This window comes from Muntiacus reevesi, chromosome 18 (assembly GCF_963930625.1).
Source record: "Muntiacus reevesi chromosome 18, mMunRee1.1, whole genome shotgun sequence".
NCBI lineage: Eukaryota > Metazoa > Chordata > Mammalia > Artiodactyla > Cervidae > Muntiacus > Muntiacus reevesi.
Window position 1 is genome coordinate 40,395,306 of NC_089266.1, and position 22,331 is coordinate 40,417,636.

Here is a 22,331-nt window from a genome sequence, read left to right on the forward strand (position 1 = left end):
GTGTATCTCAGTACAATTTTTTTAAAAAAGAGTATTGAAAAAAGTTGCACAGAGACTATGATTGTCTCCTTTTTATTTTTCCAAACAAGACACACACGAAAAGCAGCAAACAACCCACCATTTACTATCACCTGCATTTCACAAAAAGAGGGATATTTCTGAAACTATAAAGAAAAATATAAGGGGACTTAATTGGTGGTCCAGTGGTTGAGAAACTGTCTTCCAATGCAGGGGACACAGGTTGGATCCATGGTCAGGGAACTAAGATCCCACATGCCTAGGGTCAACTAGAGAAAGTCCTTGCACCTCAACTAAGATCCAGTGCAACCAAAAACAAACAAAAACAACAAAAACAAACCCCGAAACTTAAGGACATAGTCTCGGGATAAACAGTTCTTTCCCCCCAAACATCTGGACAAGTTCTCCCACATTTTTCTTACTTGTCTTATTTCATTACAGATTAGTTTTTAAAAATCTTCTCATATCAGCACCAGTTTAGAGGCCAGAGATTGGAACTGCTGTTGATGGAGCTTGATAGCACTGAAAGCAATAATAAAAACCCTGAGCCCACTGAACCATTATTCTGATCCTGAATGGCACTTCCGGTGTCCTGGACACAAGTTTTCATTCACGTGAAGAGACTATCACCCCCAAATATCTCCAAGACAGTTTGTGAACAATGGGAGATCAGAGAGACCTCACGAAGGCCGACAGTGAATGCTGGGGGAGCAAGATTCTTCACATCCCAGCATCATCAGAAAGTGCCCTTGTGGCCTTTCTGCATCTCCGCTCTAACTTGCATGCCTTATATAGGGCACCTGCTTAGCCTGCGAAAGCTGTTACAGCGGCCACTTCCCCGAAGCCAGGAAGTGAAGCAACCCAAAGTTGATACAGCCAAGAAGGCTGAGTTCGCGTGGGTAGTGGCAAGGTGAGAAGAAAATGCAGTAAGTGTGAAACCACAAGGAAATTCAAAACTGGTTCTAAAGTTCAAACTTTGCAGTGGGTGGTGTCCCAGGAAACCCTGAATGCTGACTGAGCTTCATGGGCCTATTTAGGAAAGAGGTGAACAGGGCATTGCAAAGTGAGGTGGTCCAGGAATTTTCAGGGTCTCTATGCAGCCTACCAAGTCTACAGTCTTTAAGTAGCGTTAAAATATTTTATTATTAAATTAGCACAACAAATTCCTTGTTGATACACTAAGCATTATTTATGCATTACTATGATTTTTCCAGTGATCATGTATGGATGTGAGAGTTGGACTGTGAAGAAAGCTGAGCACCGAAAAATTGATGCTTTTAAACTGTGGTGTTGGAGAAGACTCTTGAGAGTCGCTTGGACTGCAAGGAGATCCAACCAGTCCATCCTAAAGGAGATCAGTCCTGAGTGTTCATTGGAAGGACTGATGCTGAAGCTGAAACTCCAATACTTTGGTCACCTCATGAGAAGATTTGGAAAAGACCCTGATGCTGGGAGGGATTGGGGGCAGGAGGAGAAGGGGACAACAGAGGATGAGATGGCTGGATGGCATCACTAACTCAATGGACATGAGTTTAAGTAAACTCCGGGAGTTGGTGATGGACAGAGAGGCCTGGCGTGCTGCGATTCATGGGGTTGCAAAGAGTCGGACACGACTGAGCGAGTGAACTGAACTGAACTAGATGTGAGAAAGGAATCAGTGTCATGTGATCTAATATGTTAACCCCACCATTTGTAGACTTTCAGTAATAAGACTTTAAGTCTATTTTCTATGTTGTTTCCTCCCAGGTAAGTAGTGGCAATATCGGGGGCGGGGGTGGGGTGGGGTGGGGTGGGGTGGTGGAATCTGATGTGTTAAAGCACATTTAAAGAACTAAGAACCTACTTTTAGAAAAATCATAAGAAAAACTTTTATGTCCCTCCGCTGGGGATTCCTCTTCATCCTACTCTCACAGGATGCCAGTGTCACAACCTACGCCAGTGTGTGCACCCATAGGGAGGCCCTCCTCCACCCTATTTGGGCTCTGATACCCTCACTAGGTCACCCCCAAGCATGGACATTTTCCTCATGTGGCTCAGAGTCGTAACCCTGCAACTGAGCCTTCGCCACCACCACCATCACCGCTCCATGCGGACACCCTTCTTCCCTCGCGCAGGCTCCCACTCCTTGCACTCCAACACAGGCGCCCTGCCTAGATTCGGATGGACACCCCACCCTGTGCTGAGCTGTTCCCCTGAGGGAACACTCTCCTGGCTCCACCCGCTCTGACGCTCCATACCGAGCCGCCCCACTGCGTGGATGTCCTTCTCCCTCTGCCGGCCAGCTCTTCGTCCTTGTTCAAACATGTAGGCCATATTTTGCAACGCCTGCAGTTCTTTCGCCTTCTTTTTAAATGTACATAGATTCGACTTGGTGACTAGTCTTGTTATATCCTGTTTCCCCTGTCCCCTCGTTTTTCACTATGAAATGTCTTCATTGGCTGGTTTTCTTCATTAGGTAGCTTTTCTGGAAAGTACTGAATGGGACTTCCCTGGCAGTCCAGTGGTTAAGAACCTGCCTGCCAGTGCAGAGGACATGGGTTCGATCCCTGGTCTGGAAACTATAAGATCCCACATGCCATGGGGCAACTAAGCCTGTGAGCCACATCTCCTGAGCCCACACTCTAGAGCCCATGGGCCACAACTAGAGAGTAGGCCTTACTTGCCACAACTCAGCATAGGCAAAAATAAATAAATAAACCACAACCAAGAAACAAATTTTTAAAAAGTGTTTGCGTGTGTGTTACCTGGGCCAAGCCTTTGCGTATTTGAGACTATTTGCTGGCTGCCTTCATACACAGAAATTTGACCAGGTATAAAATTCTTGGGTCACCCTCATTTTTCCTTAGAACTTTATAAATATTGCTCTAACATCTTCTAACTTGGATCTTTGCTGTGAATAAGTCTGAACCCAGATTTAACTCTTCCTGTTACAAGTGACTTGTGTTTTTTTGCCTAGATATATGAAGGATTATTCACTTAATTCATGAGTTTAGTCATTGTATGTGGCCAGGTCATGTTTCTATGCATCTGTGTTAATTTTTCCTACAACAGAGTGTATCCTTTAAATTTGTAGATTCTGCTCTTCATTTCAGCAAAGTATACTTTTTTTTTCTTTGAATACTTTTTTCTCCATTTTCTGTGCTCTCTACTTCAGGGACTTATGGGCTTCCCAGGTGGCTCAGTGGTAAAGAATACACCAGCTAATGCAGGAGACTTGTGTTCATTCCCTGGGTCAGGAAGAACCCCTCGAGGAGGAAATGGCAACCCACTCCAGTATTCTTGCCTGGGAAATCCCATGGACAGAGAAGCCTGTTGGGGTATAGTCGATGGGGTCACAAAGAATCGTACATGACTGAGTGATTGAGCATGCATGTACTCCCTCAGGGACACTAAATGTATTTATATAGTAGATTTCTCTTGTCTCTTATTAATGTATACAATTTCTATAACTGCAAAATTCTATGTAGATGTAAGATGTCTTAGTTCAGGCTTCCACAACAAATTGTCATAGACTGGGTAGCTCGTAAAGAGCAGAAATTTGTTTCTCGTAGTTCTGGAGGCTAGGAAGTCCAAGGTCAAGGCACCAGCATATGTAATGTTTGATGATATCTCACATCCTGGTTCATAGATGGCCATCTTCTCTCTGTGGCCTCACATGGCCAGAGGTGCAGGAGAACTCTCTGAAATCTCTTATCTTTATTTTTAAAATTTATTTGGTTATTCTGGATCTTAGTTGGGCTTCCCAGGTGGTGTTAGTGGTAAAGAACCTGTCTGTCAATGTAGGAGATGTAAGAGTTGTTGGTTCGATACCTGGGTCAGGAAGATCCCTTAGAGAAGGAAATGGCAACACACTCCAGTATTCTTGCCTGGAGAATCCCATGGACAGGGGAGCCTTGTGGGCTAGTTCATAGGGTCACAAAGAGTGGAACCCTACTGAAGCCCCTTAGCACTCACGGATCTTAGCTTCATCTTGCAGGACCTAGTTCTCCGACTAGGAATCTAACCCGAGACCCCTGAATTGAGACCAGAGTCCTAGCCAATGACCACCAGTGCCCTGGAGTCTCTATTTTTTTTTTTTTTTTCTGGAGTCTCTTTTACAAGGGCATTAATTCCATTCATGAGGACTCCACTCTCCTGACCTAATCACCTCCCAAAGGCCCCTCCTTCTAATATCATCATATGGGGGATTAAACTGACAACATAGGAATTTCGGGGAGGACACAAATATTGAGTCCAGAACATAAGCACACTAATTATTGTTATAAGTATAATCCAAATAGGGGAATTTTAATTTTTTTTTTCAGTTCAAGTCTCAAATACCAAAAACTTTGTGAGTGACCTTTAGGTGTGTGTCTTTGAGTGTGTGTACACATTTAAGCATGTAAGTATATACATTTCTTATGAGACAGTAAAAGAAAACCAAACATATGCTACATGGGTGCCACTGTTTACAGCAATATTGAAGGGGAGAAAATAATATTTATTTAGGAACAGACATACCACAAGGTCCAAGTTTTACAAGCACGTGAATGTGTAGATAATGATAAAGCAGACTGAGATAAAAGATAACACAGTAGTCAGTTTGTTTTCCAAGAACTACAGGGACCAAGCAATATTTAGAACTAGTTTTTATTTAACCTTAAATAATGCTTCAGAACTGTACAAAGCAATGACATAAGAACTTTATTACACATTAGCTCATTCAGTGCTCACAGTAAATATAGAAACAAATATTATTTGACCACCACTCGATAAAGATGAGATCAAGCCTCAGAAGTGTTAAATGAATCCCCAGAGTTGGCTCACTGCTAAATGGTAGAGTGGGTTTGGAACCAAAGTTTCCCAAAGCAGTGTTTCCACATTAATCCTCTCTCTCACCCATCTTTTGCTATAATGGGAGGTTCTGAAGGAAAAAAAGAGCCGTGTGTGTCTTAAAGGGTATTCATATTTTAAGAAGTCAAATCTGTTGGTTCCCATGAATGCATATTATCTTTACAGCAATATATGTTAGAATTGTAAAACATATGGGCTGTAAAACTTCTCTAAAAAGTCATTTTTAGTCACCGTCACCCGGTCTTTTCTCAATTGCTCCTTAGATCCTTTAGTTCATGTTCCAAAAGGCACTCAAGTTCAACATATTTAAAGTGAAACCCATTGTTTTACCCTCAAGAACCTTTTCTTCCTCCAAGTTTAGTCACTGACATCTCAGTGCTTCCTTTCTTTCTACTTTCTATTAGTCATCGAAATTATTGCTTCTGTCTTTTCAATCCCTCATTTTCCTGAATCTGTTCCTTTTCCTTCAAAACGTCAACTCTGGGGACTTCCCTGATGGTCCAGTGGCTAAGATTCCACACTTGCAATGCAGGGGGCCCAGGTTCAATCCCTGGTCAGGGAACTAGATCCCATATACCTCAACTAAGAATTTGCATGCCACAATTAAAACTTGGCACAGTCAAATAAAGTATTTTTTTTTAAAGGACAAGGTATTATAAGTTTATGTCTGGAATATTAATAGGTTAGAAGATTCTGTTTCTAATTTTTTAAGCATATGAATTAAATTTTTCATAGGCAATGATACAATTGTATTAATTTCAGGAATAAAAAAATGGAAACATTTCCAGAATTTTAAATAAAATGCTCTTTCAATAAAAAGTGTGTCTTTGAAAAAGCAGTAACATTCATTGTTAACACCATCTTATCTTTAAAGGTACTGGTTAAATAAATGTATTTATTATTTTAACAGCTGCTAGGGAGCCTGGTAGGCTACAGTCCCTGGAGTCGCGAAGTCAGATACGACTGAGAGACTTCACTTTCACTTTTCACTTTCATGCATTGGTGAAGGAAATGGCAACCCACTCCAGCATTCTTGCCTGGAGAATCCCAGGGATGGGAGCCTGGTGGGCTGCCGTCTATGGGGTCGCACAGAGTCGGACACGACTGACGTGACTTAGCAGCAGCAGCAGGTAGCACAGCCTTTTGTGGCTCAGACGATAAAGAATCTGCCCGCAGTGTGGGAGACCCGAGTTTGATCCCTGAGCCTGGAAGATTCCCCTGGAGAAGGGAATGGCTACCCACTCCAGTATCCTTGCCTGGAGAATTTCGTGGACAGAGGGGCCTCAAGGGCTACAGTCCACAGGGTAGCAGAGAGTCGGTCACGACTGAATAACTAACACTTTCATTTTCACCCTCAAATGACTGGTGAATCTATTTCTTTGTCTGTTTGTTTGTTTCTTTTATTTGACTGTGTCAGGTCTTAGCATGGGCTCAGAAGCCCCGTGGCCTGTGGGATCTCATTGCCTGGATCAGGGATCAAACCCACGTCCACTGTATTGGAAGGCAGATTCCCAACCACTGAACCACCAGTGAAGTCCCAAACCTATTTGATACAGTTGATTTTTACTGTTGCTCCCCATCTCATTACACAATATTACAAGGACTCTATCACTTAAAAATTGGGGGGTTCGGGGTTTTTTTTTTAGCATTTTTTAAATGTTCATTTATTCGGCTGCGTCAGGTCTTAGTTGTATTTCGAAGCATGTGGGATCTTAGTTCCCCAACGAAGGACCAAACCTGCATTGAAAGCAGATTCTTAACTACTGGACCACTGAGGAAGTCCCTGTTTTTGTTTTTATGAAAATGGTGTTAACAGTGATAAACTAGGGCACACAAATTCCTCTCAGATTTCTCTTATCATTAAGACACAACTCATGTACAGACAAGGTAGCTAACAGCCTCTGGCTACCAGCATCAGTCCATATGTTAGATATCAGTAAAGTTTAATTTAAAAAAGTTGTAGTATTTTTTCTGTACCCCAGGGCAGCATCTATTGCACCCCCAGAAAAGAGCACACATGCCCTTTTGAAGATCACTGCAGTAAAGTGCTGCTCTGATCCTGATCCCCTCCTGCCAGGAGGCCAATTCAGTAACTTAGTGTTTGGGCTGTGTCATTCTTTCTACAGGACATGGCCTGACCTTAGCAGCTAAGTTGCCAGTTGTGGCTTTCCTACCTTATATTCTCATTCATCAATGCTTGGGTTTGAGTCTCAGATTTAAAATAAATTGATAGATAAATGGTTAGATAAAATAATAACAACAACGATAAAAGCAAATACTACAGAGCTTACTTCTTCCTAGTATTGTTCTGAGTTTTTACATATATTAATTTAATCTTCATTACTTTCTGAAATAATATTATTATCCCCTTTTAAAAACTGAGACACAGCGATTATATAACTCCTCCAAAGTCACTATCTAGTAGATGGTGGAAGTGGGTGGATTAGCGTCTGGGTGGTTTAACTCCAGAGCCTGTTCTTAGAGCACTTGATTATTCTTCCCTGTTTCATGTAACACATCATGGATTATTATAACAGGGCTGGAGAAGCAGTGCTAAGCTAGATGATTTTCAGCCAATCCCAAGTTCAATAGGAGGCAGTGCTGCTTCTGACTGGATCAGATACTCAAGTTCAGAAATACTGGCACTAGTTGGGGGCTGAAATATGAAAGAACCAGAAATGGCTTAAAAGCTACAGTGAAAAACAGAGATTTGTGACTGATTCCAAAGAAAAGGAAATGAAAATAAGAAAACAGTTTCCATTTCCACGGCATCAAAAAATTAAAACAGTAACTGATTTAACAAAAGAAGTGCAAGAATTATACACCAAAACTACAAAATACTGAAAGAAATTAAAGATGATCTAAATGACTGGCAAGACATCCCATACTCATGAATCAAAAAGTTTAATATTGTTAAGATGGCATTACTCCGAATTGCCTTACAGATCCAATGAAATTCCTATCAAAATATCAACATCCGTTTTTGCAGAAATTGGTGAGATGATCTTAACATTCATGTGGAAATACAAGGGACTTAGAATAGCCAAAACAATATTGAAAAAAAAGAACAAAGCTGGAGGAATCATGCTTCCTAATTCCAAAATCTAGTCAAAAACTATAGTAGTGAAAATAGTGTGGTAATGGCATATGGATAGACACATAGCTCAATGGACTAGAACTGAGTGTCCAGAAATAAACCTTCTCATTTTTGGCTAACTGATTTTCAGCAAGGGTGCCAAGACCGTTTGATGGGGAAAAAATAGTCTTTTCAACAAATGGTGCTCAGACAACTGGATATCCATATATAAATGAATGAATTTGGACTCTGATCTCATACTGTAGTATGCAAAAAATTAACTCACAATGGATAATAGGCCTAAATATAAGACCTAAAACTGTGAAACTCTTAGAGGAAAGCACAAGAGTAAACCTTTGTGACCTTGGACTAGGCAGTGCTGTCTTAGATATGACACCAGAAGCACAAATGACACAAGAAAAAAATAAGTAAATTAGACTCCAGCAAAACTTTAAAATTTTGTGCTTTAAAGAACACTACCAAGAAAGTGAAAAGGCGCCCTCCATGTATGTCTTGGCAGAGATGGCGCTTGTGGTCCTTGTTCCCATAATGTTTGGAGTAGAAGGAAAGGGGTAAGACTCTGGTCCCCTCAGCATCATGTCTTTGGTCCCGGCAGCTTCTGGTCTACTGGTTCTGTTCTCAGGCACCAGAACATGGGGGGAAAAGAAGCAGAAAAAAGAAAAATAAGTAAATAAATAGAAGTGAAAAGACAACCCACAAAATATCTGCAAATCATTTATCTGATAAGGGATTTGTGTTTAGGATATATAAAGAATCTAACAACTCAACAATGAAGAGAAAAATAACTCACTGAAAAATTGGCAAAAGACTTGAATAGCTATTTTTCCAAAGAAGATGTACAAATGACCAATAAGAAGGTGAAAAGATGTTCCACATTATTACTCACTAGGGAAATGCAAATGAAAACCACAGTGAAATTGCTAAAAGGTACAGAGTTTCTTTGAAGGATGACAAAAATGTTCCAAAACTGATTGTGGTGATGATTACGCAACTGTGAATGTACTAAAACCCACTGAATTGTGCACTTTAAATAGGTGAATTATAGGCAGGTGAATTATAAGTCAATAAAGCTGTTACCAAACACCCACAATGAGATGCCACTTTCTACCTACCAGGATGGCTAAAAGAGAAAAAATAGTAATAAATGATGACTAATAAGTAGGAAATTTGCAACCCTCATACTAGCTGGTGGGATTGTGAAATGATGCAGTCATTTTGAAAGTTCCTCAAAATGTTAAACAATGTTAAACACAACCCAGCAATTCCCCTCTTTGGTATATACTCAAGAGAAATGAAAACATACTTCCACACAAAAACTTGGGCATAAATATTCACAGAAGCTCTAATCACAATAGCTAAAAAGTGGAAACAATCTAATTGTGCATGAACTGGTGAATGAATAAACAATATGTGGTATATCCACACAGAGAAATAATATTTAACCATAAAAAGAAAGGAAGTAATGATACATGCTACAACATTGATGAATCTTGAAACCATCATACAAAGTAAAAGAGGTCAGATATAAAAGACCACATATTGAGTGATTATATTTATAGGAAATGTCCAGAATAAGCAAATCCATAGAGACAGAAAGTAGATTAGTGGTTTTCAGGGGGTGGAGGAAGGGAGAAGTAGGGAGTGACAGCTAAGGCACACGGGGTTTCTATCTAAAATTAGATAGCGATGGTTGTACATCTCTGTGAATATTCTGAAAACCACTGAACTGCACAGTTTCAAAATATTTATTTATTTGGCTATGCCGAGTCTTAGTTGCAGCATGCAAACTCTTAGTGGCGGCATGTGAGATCTAGTTCCCTGACCAGGGATTGAACCTGGGCCCCCAGCACTGGGAGCGTGGAGTCTTAGCCACTGGACCACCAGGGAAGTCCCTGAATTGCATACTTTAAAAGGGCAAATTTTATGCGAATTATATACCAATAGACCTATCATTAAAGTTTTTTTAATCATTAATATAGTAATGTGATACCACGAATCAGGATAGAATTAAAAAGTCAAATAGTGAACAGGACTCTTGTGAAAATACAGGGTATGACCCTGTATATTATAGAATAAGCATCTGAAAATATGGTTAATTTACATAAGTAAGCCAAAGATAACAGTGCATATAGTAGGAAAGGATGATGAGTGTCTGAAATTTGTTATTTCTGGGCTAGCAAGTTACTTACCTCTATTCTCAGTGTATTGTTTATGAACTTGCTCATATCTGAGCATAAAACCACCCTTTATTTCTTTATTGTCATTTTCAAGCAAAAATGACCTCTCTAGTAAAGAAATAGTATTTTTTTTCTAGAAGAAGAGCTTTTCAAATTGAAGAATTTTGCTTCTAAAGGCAGACAGAAAATATCGAAACTATGGCAACATTGTTTCTATAGTAATGAAATCTACCTTTCTTCAGCAAAACAAGGCTATAAATCATTCTATTGCCAACTAGATATGAATCCAAATGTGAAGCTAATGACACATTTCATGCTTGAAGAGAAAGTAAACAAAAGTCCCTTATAAAGTCTTTGTTGTGTTCAACTGCTAAGCTGTGTCTGACTTTTTTCAACCCCACAGACTGACTGTAACACGCCAGGCTGCTTTGTCCTTCATCATCTCCTGGAGTTTGCTTAAACTCATATCCATTGAGTCTATGATGCCATGAATATCCAACCATCTCATCCTCTACCTCCCCCTTCACCTTTGCCTTCAATTTTTCCCAGCATCAGAGTCTTTTCCAATGAGTCAGCTCTTTGCATCAGGTGGCCAAAGAATTGGAGCTCCAGCTTCAGCAACAGTGCTTCCGATGAATATTCAGGGTTGATTTCCTTCAGGATGGATTGGTTTGATCTCCTTGGTGTCTAAGGAACCCTCAAGAGTCTTCTCCAGCACCATAGTTCGAAAGTATCAATTCTTTGGTGCTCAGCCTTCTTTATGGTCCACCTCTCACATCCTTACACAACTACCGGAAAAACCACAGCCTTGACTATACAGATCTTTGTCGGCAAAGTGATGTCTCTGCTTTTTAATACTCTGTCTAGATTTGTCATAGCTTTTCTTCCAAGGAGTAGAAGAAGAGAAGTCACTCAGTCGTGTGCAACTCTTTGCGACCCCATGGACTGTATAGCCCACCAGGCTCCTTGGTCCATGGGATTTTCCAGGCATAAATACTGGAGTGGGTTGCCATTTCCTCCTCCAGGGGATCTTCCCGACCCAGGGATCGAACCCGGGTCTCCCGTATTATAGGCAGACACTTTACTGTCCAAGCTTCCAAGGAGCAAGCGTCTTTTAATTTCATGGCTGCAGTCATTACCTGCAGTGGTTTTGGAGCCCAAGAAAATACAGTCTAGGCTGTTGCAAAAACTCAACAGCATATGATGTGAAAGAACAATTATCATGTGTACATCCTAGAAGCTATTTCCCATCACAAAGGAAGGAAATGGCTGGTGTACAGATCAGCCTTTGACATATGTTTGCTACATATATGAGGGGGAAATGCTCCATGACATTTAATTCTATTTATCACTCCAGATGCATGCTATGGGAGAAGAAACTTTTCATCTATAATACGTATCTTGTGAGAAAATACATGTTGGAGTCAGTACTGATGGAAACCTGGCCGTATGTTTAGCAAAGAAAGGTGTGACGGTAGGAATAAAAGGTTGCACTTGAATGCCAATCTTCTGCTTCGTTCCCAGAGAACAATTAGCAGACAACATGCACTCTGGCCCTGAATCAAGGATCAAGGGAAGAGTAAAGATTGCAAATATGATCAGGTCACAACCACTTAGTAAATGTGATCTTAGTGAGGAGGAACAAGATTCTGCTTTTCTAAAGGGAGGCATATTGTCTGTTGAAGGAAGGCACTCCCACACATTTTTTTAAATAAAGGAAGAGATTGATAGTATTTCTTCTCGACAGTGCTCATAACGCCTGCAGAGATATTTCTCTGTTTTCAAGCGGATTATCTCAGCTCTGTGTTCACATTCTTGCAAGGCCTGAACCTGCCACTTCAAAATGCATATAGCAACAAGTTTTAAAAGTTAAGAATAAACCAGCAGAATTTCTTAAGGAGATCCAAACAAGCTGTATGAATTATTTATTGCCACATAACAAATCACCCCAAAGCTTACCAGTTTAAAACAATAAGCATTTATGGCTGGAGAGGGTGTGGAGAAAAGGGAACCCTCTTACACTGTTGGTGGGAATGCAAACTAGTACAGCCACTATGGAAAACAGTGTGGAGATTTCTTAAAAAACTGGAAATAGAACTGCCATATGACCCAGCAATACCACTTCTGGGCATACACACTGAGGAATCCAGATCTGAAAGAGACACGTGCACCCCAATGTTCATCGCAGCACTGTTTATAATAGCCAGGACATGGAAGCAACCTAGATGCCCATCAGCAGATGAATGGATAAGGAAGCTGTGGTACATATACACCATGGAATATTACTCAGCCGTTAAAAAGAATTCATTTGAATCAGTTCTAATGAGATGGATGAAACTGGAGCCCATTATACAGAGTGAAGTAAGTCAGAAAGATAAAGAACATTACAGTATACTAACACATATATACGGAATTTAGATAGATGGTGGCGATAACCCTATATGCAAAACAGAAAAAGAGACACAGAAATACAGAACAGACTTTTGAACTCTGGGGGAGAACGTGAGGGTGGGATGTTTTGAAAGAACAGCATGTATATTATCTATGGTGAAACGGACCACCAGCCCAGGTGGGATACATGAGTCAGGTGCTCGGGCCTGGTGCACTGGGAGGACCCTGAGGAGTCGGGTGGGGAGGGAGGTGGGAGGGGGGATCGGGATGGGGAATACATGTAACTGTATGGCTGATTCATGTCAATGTATGACAAAACCCACTGAAATGTTGTGAAGTGATTGGCCTCCAACTAATAAAATAATATTAAAAAAAAAAAAAAAAAAAAAACTTATTACTTTAGCAATTTTAAAGTATACAAGTCAATGATTTTTGGTATTTTCACAAAGTTGTATGACCTTCACCAATAATAAGACATTTTTATCATCCCAAAATGTAGCTCTTCATTTATTGGCAGTTACTCCTCATTCTTTCCTTCCTCCCAAATCACTGGCAAGAACTAATGTACTTCCTGTATCAGTGAATTTGCTTATTCTGTACATTTCAAATAAATGTAATCATATATGGTAAAAAAAAAAAAAAAAAAAAAAAAAATAAAACAATAAGCATTTATGATCTCATAGTTGCTGTGGGGCAAGAACTTGGGTGCAGGTTAGCTGGGCGACTCTGACTCAGGATTGCTCATGAGGCAGTAGTCAAGTTTTTCACTGGAGTAGTAGTCTCAAGGCGTGACTGGAGAAGAATCCATTTCTAAGCTCACCTGGGTGGCTGTTGGCAGGACTCAGTCATCCCTGGCTGTGGACTGGAGACGGCAATTCATTCACTGCCACATGTTCCCTGCCACGACCGACCCCCTCCCCTCCGCGGGGCATCTCACAACAAGGTGGCTGGCTTCCCTCAGAGCAAGTAAGAGACTGAGAGAAGGCCAGCGAGACAGAAGCCAGAGTGTTTTTGTAACCTAATCTCAGAAGTGACATCCATCCCTTCTGCCCCCAGTCGCTCTGTTAGAAATGTGTCAGGGGACTTCCCTCGTGGTCCGGTGGTCCATGGGACTTCGAGCTTCCACTTCCGGAGTCACGGGTTCAGTCCCTGATCGGGGAACTAAAGATCCCACATGTCATGTGTGCATGCCTGAGGACTAAGTGGCTTCAGTCAGGTCCAACTCTTTGGGACCCCATGGAAATACTGGAGAATCCCATGGACAGAGGAGCCTGGTGGGCTACAGTCCATGGGGTCACAATAGAGTTGGATGCTGAGCAACTAACACTTCACATCATGGAGACCAAGAGAGGTTTCAATTAGGGCAGTGAGTCTTTTATTGATCTGCTCTCCCAGAGGTGAGAGACTGTTGTTTGTCCTCCAATATCTATTTCCCTCTTTGTCATTAGTAACAAAATTCCCATTTATTAACTGGGCGCATGGCTACCTGGAGTAAGGACAACAGTGATCAGCTTTCCTGCAGTTAGATGTGGTCATGTGACTGTTCTGGTCAATGAAGTATAAGCAGTAGTTGGTACAAGCAAGTGAGGAGTTGGTGTGAGCAATTTTGAGGAAGCAGCCCTACGGGAAAGCAGTGTGCCCTTCCATCGGCTTTTGTGTTGGCTAGAACATGCTTGTAATGACTGACACTCCAGCAGCCAAATTGAACCATGAGGTAACCTTGGGAGTAAAATTCATGAAGGATGAAACAACATGAAAGGAGGACACTCTGAGGGGCCACACCAATCCTGGGATGGCTATCTTTGGATTTCGTATATATGGAAGAAAAATAAATTTGCCTTTTTGTTGGAGTCATGCCTACTTTTTCCTGTTACTCCTAACTGATGATGTGACTTTGTTCAAGTCCAAATCCTCAACATGTACAATTCACATTTAGTCCTGCTATGACCTGAGTTGCAGTTCAGGTCATAGCAGTGAATTGCACAATGTCTCTTAAGTACAGGGCAAAAAGCTTTAGCAAACATTGCCAGGTTCCCACTGGTAATGGGTGAGGACCTAGGATGGGTTGACTGGCTGTGTCTAGATTATGGGGGTAATTTATAGCAAGCTGGATGCACCTGTTGAACTGCAGAGGCGGAGTTAGGTTAGGACAGGAACTAGACTTTTTTTTTCAAATTGTGTCTTCTCCTTCATTTCTTTTCCTTTTGACATGTACACACTGCTTTATTTATTTTTGGCTGTGCTGAGTCTTCCTTGCGGCCCACGCGCTTTCTCGGGTTCCGGAGAGTGGGGACTATTCTTTAGCTGCAGTGCACTGGCTTCTCATTGCTGTGGCTTCTCTTGTTGCGGAGTGCAGGCTCTAGGCACACAGGCTTCAGAAGTTGGGGCTCACAGGCTCAGTTGCTCTGTGTGGCATGTGGGATCTTTCCAGACCAGGAATCAAACCCATGTCCTCTGCTTTGGCAGGCTGATTCTTATCCACTGGACCACCAGGGGAGCCCAGGGCAAGGACTAGTGTCTGGGGTTCTCTTCAGGTCACTGAACTAGCAGAAGACTGTTGGACCGTGAGCACTCCTGCCGTCTGCCGTGGGTGCTGCCTAAGTCCAAAGGCCTGACAGCTTTACGATCTGTAGGTCAAGTGTCCGTCTGACTCAGATATGCAGAGCCAGCAAAGACCTTTAAGAACAGGGAGTGGGAGCTGCCGGGGACAAGGAAGTACAGATAAAAGCAAATCTGTCTTCTGAAAATAGGCAGGGAAAAGACACAAACAAAAAACCCGTATCAAGCACCAACGTGGACAGTGTTTGTGTTGTGTGGGTCAATGCCAGGCAGAGGCCCCTGGGAAACAAAGGCCATGTCTGTTTTCCTTTCACAGCCTCTGCTCCACGGTATCAATGACCTTCTCTAGTGAAACCCACACCCAGGCTTATGCCAGGGCTTTGCTTAACTCCCACTCTCCTTTTCACGGCATACCAAGAAATAACTTGCCTCAGGGCATGTGTATGGGGTGTTTCTGGGGCATTTTGTGCCAAGGAGAACAGTGGAGAATCCAAGATGCCCACCACTTTCTTAGGCTCAAAGTATCCCTATTGTAAAATGCAAGTCCAGCCTTGTGGGAAAGGCAGGAATTCACCTTAAGGAACAGCAAAGTTTCAGCAATTTTATAACCTGCCATCAAAATTCTGGATTGTGCACATTTTTTGGAATGCTTCTGAACTAAGCAACTTTAGCTTGATAAACTTACTCCACTATCTTCAGACTGTTCTGTCCGGGTATACACTGGTTCAAGAATGCCTGTAGATAAAAATCCATTCCCAGCGCCAATTATTTTAAAATATATTCCCCCAATCAGGCAGAGACACTTTCACTGGCCCAGAAGGAGTCAGTGTGGGAGGCTCAGTGTGGATTGCAAAGTGTTTGGGTCTTCAAGTCAGGCAGACCTTCTTTGGGATCAAGACTCTCATGATGGAGTCCAAAGATATGATCCATAGTTATGGAACAAGAAATGAAGGAGTACACACATTACTTAATTATAAAGATGATCAACTGAGGAGTCATAAATATTGATAAAACCTTAGCGGGTTGCTGTATAACAGAGGGAACTCCGCCCGGTGCTCTGTGATGACCTAGAGGCGTGGGATGAGGGGTGAGGGAGGGCCAAGAGGGAAGCGATATACAGGTACTTACGGGCTGAAACATGTTGCTACATGGCAGAAACCAGCAAAACACTGTAAGGCAATTATCCTCCAATTAAAAATAAATTTAAAAATAAACAAATAAAAACTTGCACTCTTAAAAAGAAACCTTAGCAGGAAGCAACTGGGGAGATGAAAAGGAAAGGTTAGTGCACTAAATCCTTCTCTCTCACAACAGGAGGTCAATTAATAAATCAAGAAATGATGGTATACATGCATTGTTGGTGGGTATGTAAATTGGTGCAGCCGCTATGGAAAGCAGTATGAAGTTTCCTTAAAAAACTGAAAATTGAGGGACTTCCTTGGTGGTCCAGTGGTTAAGAGCCTATGTTTCCAATGCAGGGGGTGCCTGTTAGATCCCAAGTCAGGGCTAAGATCCCACATGCCTAGTGGCCAAAAAACCAAAACATAAAACAGAAGAAATGTTGTAACAAATTCACTAAAGACCTTAAAAATGGCCCACATTAAAACAAAAATCTTAAAAAAACTAAAAACTGAGTTACATACAACCCTACAATTCCACTCCTGGACATGTATTCAGAGAAAACTCTAATTCAAAAAGTTGAATGCACTTTTCACAACAGCACTTTTTATAGAAGCATTATTTACAACAGCCAAGACATGGAAGTAACCTAAAGATCCATTAACATGAATGGATGAATAAAGAAGATGTGGTATATATATGGCTGGGTGGAATATTACTCAGCCATAAAAAAGAATGAAATCATGTCATTTGCAACAACGTGGATGGATCTAGAGATGATCATACTCAATGAAGTAAGTCAGAGAAAGACAAATACATGACATCACTTATATGTGAAATCTAACATATGATACAAATTAACTTATTTACAAAACAGAAACAGACTCATAGGCATAGAAAACAAATTTATGGCTACCAAAGGAGAAAGTGGGGAGATAAATCAGGAGTTTGGGATTGGCAGATGCAAGCTACTGTGTACAAAATAAACAACAAGATCCTACTGTTACAGCACATGAGCCTATATTCAATCTCTTATAATAAACTATAATGGAAAAGAATTTTTAAAAAAGAAATGCTGGTATTTTTTGATAAAAATTTATGATATGCTATGATGCACTGTTCTAGGTATTCACGATACAAATATAAATACTAAATAACAAAATCGCTGTCTTCATTATTCTATACTATTAAGTCTATTGGTTAAAGATAGCAACGCTACCAGAAGAAATAGGAAAAGTTTGATAGCAATCACTACCAGAAGAAACAGCAAAAGTCTGAGAAGAGTTGCTTTGAGGAGTAGATTTAGGATATGCATGTACACATTCTTAGAAATAAAATTTTTAAAATTATCAACAAAATATTCTACTACCTACTAGTTATGTATCCTTGAATAGAATAAACCCCCCAGGTCTCTGTTCTTTTTGTCCAGAAATTGGGAATAATGACGATTTAATTACAGAAATATCTAGTCTAAAGCAGTCAGGAAAAGGTCAGTCCCCTTCCCTCTGTCTCCTATGTAACACTTGGTAGCTCAAGGTCTTCAGGCTCAGAAGTGACATCCATTCTTGGGTCTGGCTGGCCTGAGAAAGCCACATGACTTTTCTCTGCCTGCTTCTGTCCATCTGACACAAAGTTTCTCATCTTCAATTGCTCGCTACAAGAGCAGGCCAGTCCAAGTTGGTGAAAACTGAGCATCTCAGAAGAACACTGGCCAGATATTAATGTGCTTTTCACTTGAATGATACTGTGCAGTCACTGATGTTGTGTTTACTGCTCACTTAGGGGCCGCTTGGGAAAAATCTGTGGTCCTGACTATATTATTGCCCAGAACTTTCGCAGTTGGGCCTCATGATGTAAGGGAGAGAACACTTGTGAATTCAAGAGAGGGAGAGACAGAGATCACTGTCTGGGATCAGGAAGTAATTAGTAGAAAAGCACTAAAGATGCCAGCAAGACAGAGCAAGGGGGATTGTTGACGTCTAACCTACCTGTGAAGGGGAAAGTGTACAGGCGATCCTGTGTGCCTACACGTGTACACAGAGGGATGCGCCTGCAGGTAGCTTCTGTGATGTGTGAGTGGGTGGGGTGGGGCGAGGGAGGGGGAGAGGAGATTAGGGGGAGGGTGCATGCTCAGTCACTCAGCCGTGTCCAACTTTTTGCCACCCATAGACTCTAACCTGACAGGCTCCTCTGGCCATGGAATTTTCCAGGCAAGAATACTGGAGTGGGTTGCCATTTCCTACTCAACGGGATCTTCCCAATTCAGGGATCAAACCCATGTCTCTTGCATCTTCAGCATTGGCAGGCAGATTCTTTACCACTGAGCCACCTAGGAAGCCCTCAGGGATAGGGTGCAGGTAGTGATGTTCTGGTAAAGGTCTAACCACCAGTCCTAGAGAGGAGAGCCCTGATTTGTAAAGGTCGTTAATTTCACTGGTGTAAATGCTCCCGGTGGGGCCAATTTCAGGCTACCAAGCTGAAGTCCCTGAATGCAGAGCTGAGAAGAGACGCGCAGCGTCAGCTCTGCTAGTCGGTACCAGCAGTTCCAGCACATTGCTGGCTGCAGGTTTCCAGAATACTCTCTTTCAGAGACAGAGAAAGCTCCTTACATTCATCTGCTTCTAAAGTTGTGGATATTGCTTTGCTTTTTATTACCAAATCCAATCCGTACATCCCAAACAGAATTGTTCATTCAACCCTCGTTGATTATTTAATCCTTTGTAAAGTTCATGGCTCATCACAGCTCACAGAAATTCTGGAACCGGAGTTTTGCTTGGTTGGGTTTTTTTTCTCCAAAATCTAACACAATGGTTGGCAAGAGCATTTGTTTATTCAGAGAGCAGCCAACAGGATGCTACAGGTCTGTGAGTTCACCTAAAGATTTCACGAACTTCCGCAGGCCAAGGAAAGCTCTGAGCGGGCAAGAGGGGGCTCCCTGACTTCAGGTGCCCCCACAGTTACAATTCTGTGGAAATTAGGAGGCTATCTGGTTTTTTGGCACATGTATGAACCTTTTCCTCATCCCACAGGAAACGCTCCTTCATTAGTATCTAGGGAAACATCCCTTTGAAACTCTGCCCCACCTCCTTCCTCCCTGAAATCTGTATCAGGGAGCCAGACAGCACTAGATCCAAGCACTATGGAGCTTAATGTTTATATACTTGGGGGCCTTCTTTAGGGAAAAAAATATAAAATCACAACTATAAAGCTACCGAGGTCAAGGCCTTTATAGAATGAGTACGTACAAATGAGGGTCTCTTGCAGAAGCATCCCTAACTTCCAGTAAATATGTCCCTGGAGCCAGGCTACATTCAGAAGGAAATTGGATGTTTGCCTGATGTGGGTGAGGGGTGGAATGCCCTGCATTTTTCCTTTTGGTTGAAGAGGAAGCTCCAGGCCCCTGTTTCTGCTTAAAACTCTGCCTTCGAGCCTTACACTGGAAGACACTATCTGACTTCTTAGGAAACCATTTTATTCTGCATCACTCATGTTGGATCGCATGGCTTCTTCCCACTGCTTGATACAGAATACCCTAATTATGCTTGTAACAGGCAGAGATCAGCTCCACTAGTCCAAGGAAATTTCTTCTCTCCCTGGTGGCTCAGATGGTAAAGAGTCTGCCTGAAATTCAGGAGACCCAAGTTCAATCCCTGGGTCAGGAAGATCCCCTGGAGAAGAAAATGGCAACCCACTCCAGTATTCTTGCCTGGAAAATCCCACGGAGGGAGGAGCCTGGAGGGAGGGCTACAGTCCATAGGGTGGCAAAGAGTCAGACACGACTGAGACTTCACTTTCTTTCTGTCAACCTCTGGCAAAGTCTAACTTCAGGATCACTGTGGATGAGAAGGGACCTCTAGTGGTCAGTCTCAAAGGTCACATCCCTGCTCCCCTCTTCCTATTCTCTGAAAGGTATTCTGACCTGTCATTTCTTAGGTTGCCAGTCTAAGAAGTGGAGGGAGGACAATACAAGATGCAGTTCTGTTCAGTTCAGTCGCTCAGTCGTGTCTGACTCTGCGACCCCATGGACTGCAGCACGCTAGACCTCCCTGTCCATCACCAACTCCCAGAGTTTGCTCAAACTCATGTCCATCGAGTCGGTGAAGTAATCCAACCATCTCATCCTCTGTCGTCCCGTTTTCCTCCTACCTTCAATCTTTCCCAGCATCAGGGTCTTTTCTAATGAGTCAGTTCTTCACACCAGGTGGCCAAAGTATTGGAGTTTCAGCTTCAGCATTAGTCCTTCCAGTGAATATTCAGGACTGATTTCCTTTAGAATTGACTGGTTTGATCTCCTTGCTGTCCAAGGGACTCTCAAGAGTCTTTTCCAAAAGCATCAATTCTTTGGCACTCAGCTTTCTTTATAGATACAGGATAGATAAGAAGAATTGGGCTTCCTTGGTAGTTCAGCAGTAAAGAATCTGCCTGCCAATGCAGGAGACGTGATTTTGATCCCTGGGTGGGGAAGATCCCCTGGAGGAAGGAAATGGCAACCCACTTCCAGGATTCTTGCCTGGGAAATCCCATTGACAGAGGAGCTACAGTCTAAGGGGTCTCAAAGAGTCGGACACAACTTAGTGACTAAATAACAACAACAAGAGGAATTGGGGGTTTGATATAGGTAGGTTGTGGAGGGTGGGATGGCTGTGCCACTGCATGGCACATAGAAGATGTAGTGGAAGGACTTCCCTGGAGATCCAGTGGTTAAGACTCCGCTTCCACTACAGAGGGTGTATGTTTGATCTCTGGTTGAGAAACTAAGATCCTGCATGCTGTGTGGTGCGGCCAAAAAAAAGATGTAGTGGATATTTTTTTCTGTATACTTGTACACAAAATCTACCCATCTCCTAAAATGTTTTGACCCAGTGCTTTGCCAGGGGATAAAGGGATGTAGGGCAAGGAGAAATGCAATTTCAGTCCAAAGTCATAAATGTTCTGCATTTTGAAAGCAGAACATAGTCCTATGAAAGAGCACAGTTTAATATTTTATTAAAATCATGACTCTTGAGAAGCTAATTGAAAGAGCAGAGACTTCTTGTCTGCAGAGATCACGCACTCTCGACTGCTCTTAGTCTGTAAATAGGCATAACAGGAAAAGCCCTGCCAATGTTGGCAGGAGGTATCTGGTGGAGTATCATCTTTAGAGGTGCCGCAGTACCTCTCACGGGATGGGAATCTCTTCTGACTCTGAGGTTCCTTACTGGAAACCCATTTGCCTGTAAATACAAGCCACATTTCTCAATACATTCTTTTTCAGTAATAAAGTTGATATTTTTGTATAAATAAATAAATAAATAAATAAAAGCAGAGACTATCTCCCCAGAAAAATACCCACATGCACTTGTACACACACACACACATGTGTTTTTGCCTAAAATTCAGGGACTTTACAAACACTCTAAAATTCATCCCTAGTGGGTCAAGAAGCCAAGCTGGGAATTCCCTGGTGATCCAGTGGTTAGGACTCTGCATTTTCACTGCTGAGTCTGGGGTTCCATCTCTGGTCAGGAAGTTAAGATCCCACAAGCCACGCGACATAGCCAAAAAACACCCCAAAACAAAACAAAAAAGCAAAGAAGCCGTCTAAAGAAACTCTGAAGCAAGGCACTGGGAGAAGGATCCTTGTGGCAGCGAGGATTCTAAGCCCATGTCACTTTGGACAAGTCGCTTTACGTCTCTGAACTTCACTTCCTCACCTATTAAAAAACAGGAGGATTAGCCAGAAGTCGAGTTGCCCAATTAAAGATAGAATACCTAATTAAATCTGAATTTCAGATACACATGATTTTTTTTTTAGTGTAAGCATATTCCAAACATTGGCTTTGTCATAAATTAACAGATGGCAGCTGCACAGGACATACTTCTACTAAAAAATTACTTGTTACTTACCTGAAATTCAAATGCAGTAGATGTCTTGGATGTTTATTTGCTAAATGTGGCAACCCTAGACAGGCAGCCTTTCAGGTCTTGATTTAAGGTCTAAGATTCTCGGTGATGAAGGAATCTGAGGATCATTAATCACTGTTTAGAAGCTGGAAATTCTGAAGTTCCATGACCAATTTTAAGCAGTTTGGTAAATACTGTGTCGAATTCTGGATGGAACAGCACCACCCTGGGTCCCTGAGTGGCTCAAAGAACCA

General features: G+C 41.9%; 2 non-coding genes across 2 annotated transcripts; both read left to right on the forward strand.

Annotated features, from left to right (window-relative positions):
• The first annotated feature begins 5,340 nt into the window (after positions 1-5,340).
• TRNAA-UGC (transfer RNA alanine (anticodon UGC)) lies at positions 5,341-5,413 on the forward strand. The gene has a single exon. It is a non-coding gene; the product is annotated as a tRNA-Ala (tRNA).
• Positions 5,414-8,426: 3,013 nt separating this feature from the next.
• On the forward strand, positions 8,427-8,584 carry LOC136150421 (small nucleolar RNA SNORA57). Its single transcript, XR_010659846.1, has one exon. It is a non-coding gene; the product is annotated as a small nucleolar RNA SNORA57 (small nucleolar RNA).
• Positions 8,585-22,331: the final 13,747 nt, after the last annotated feature.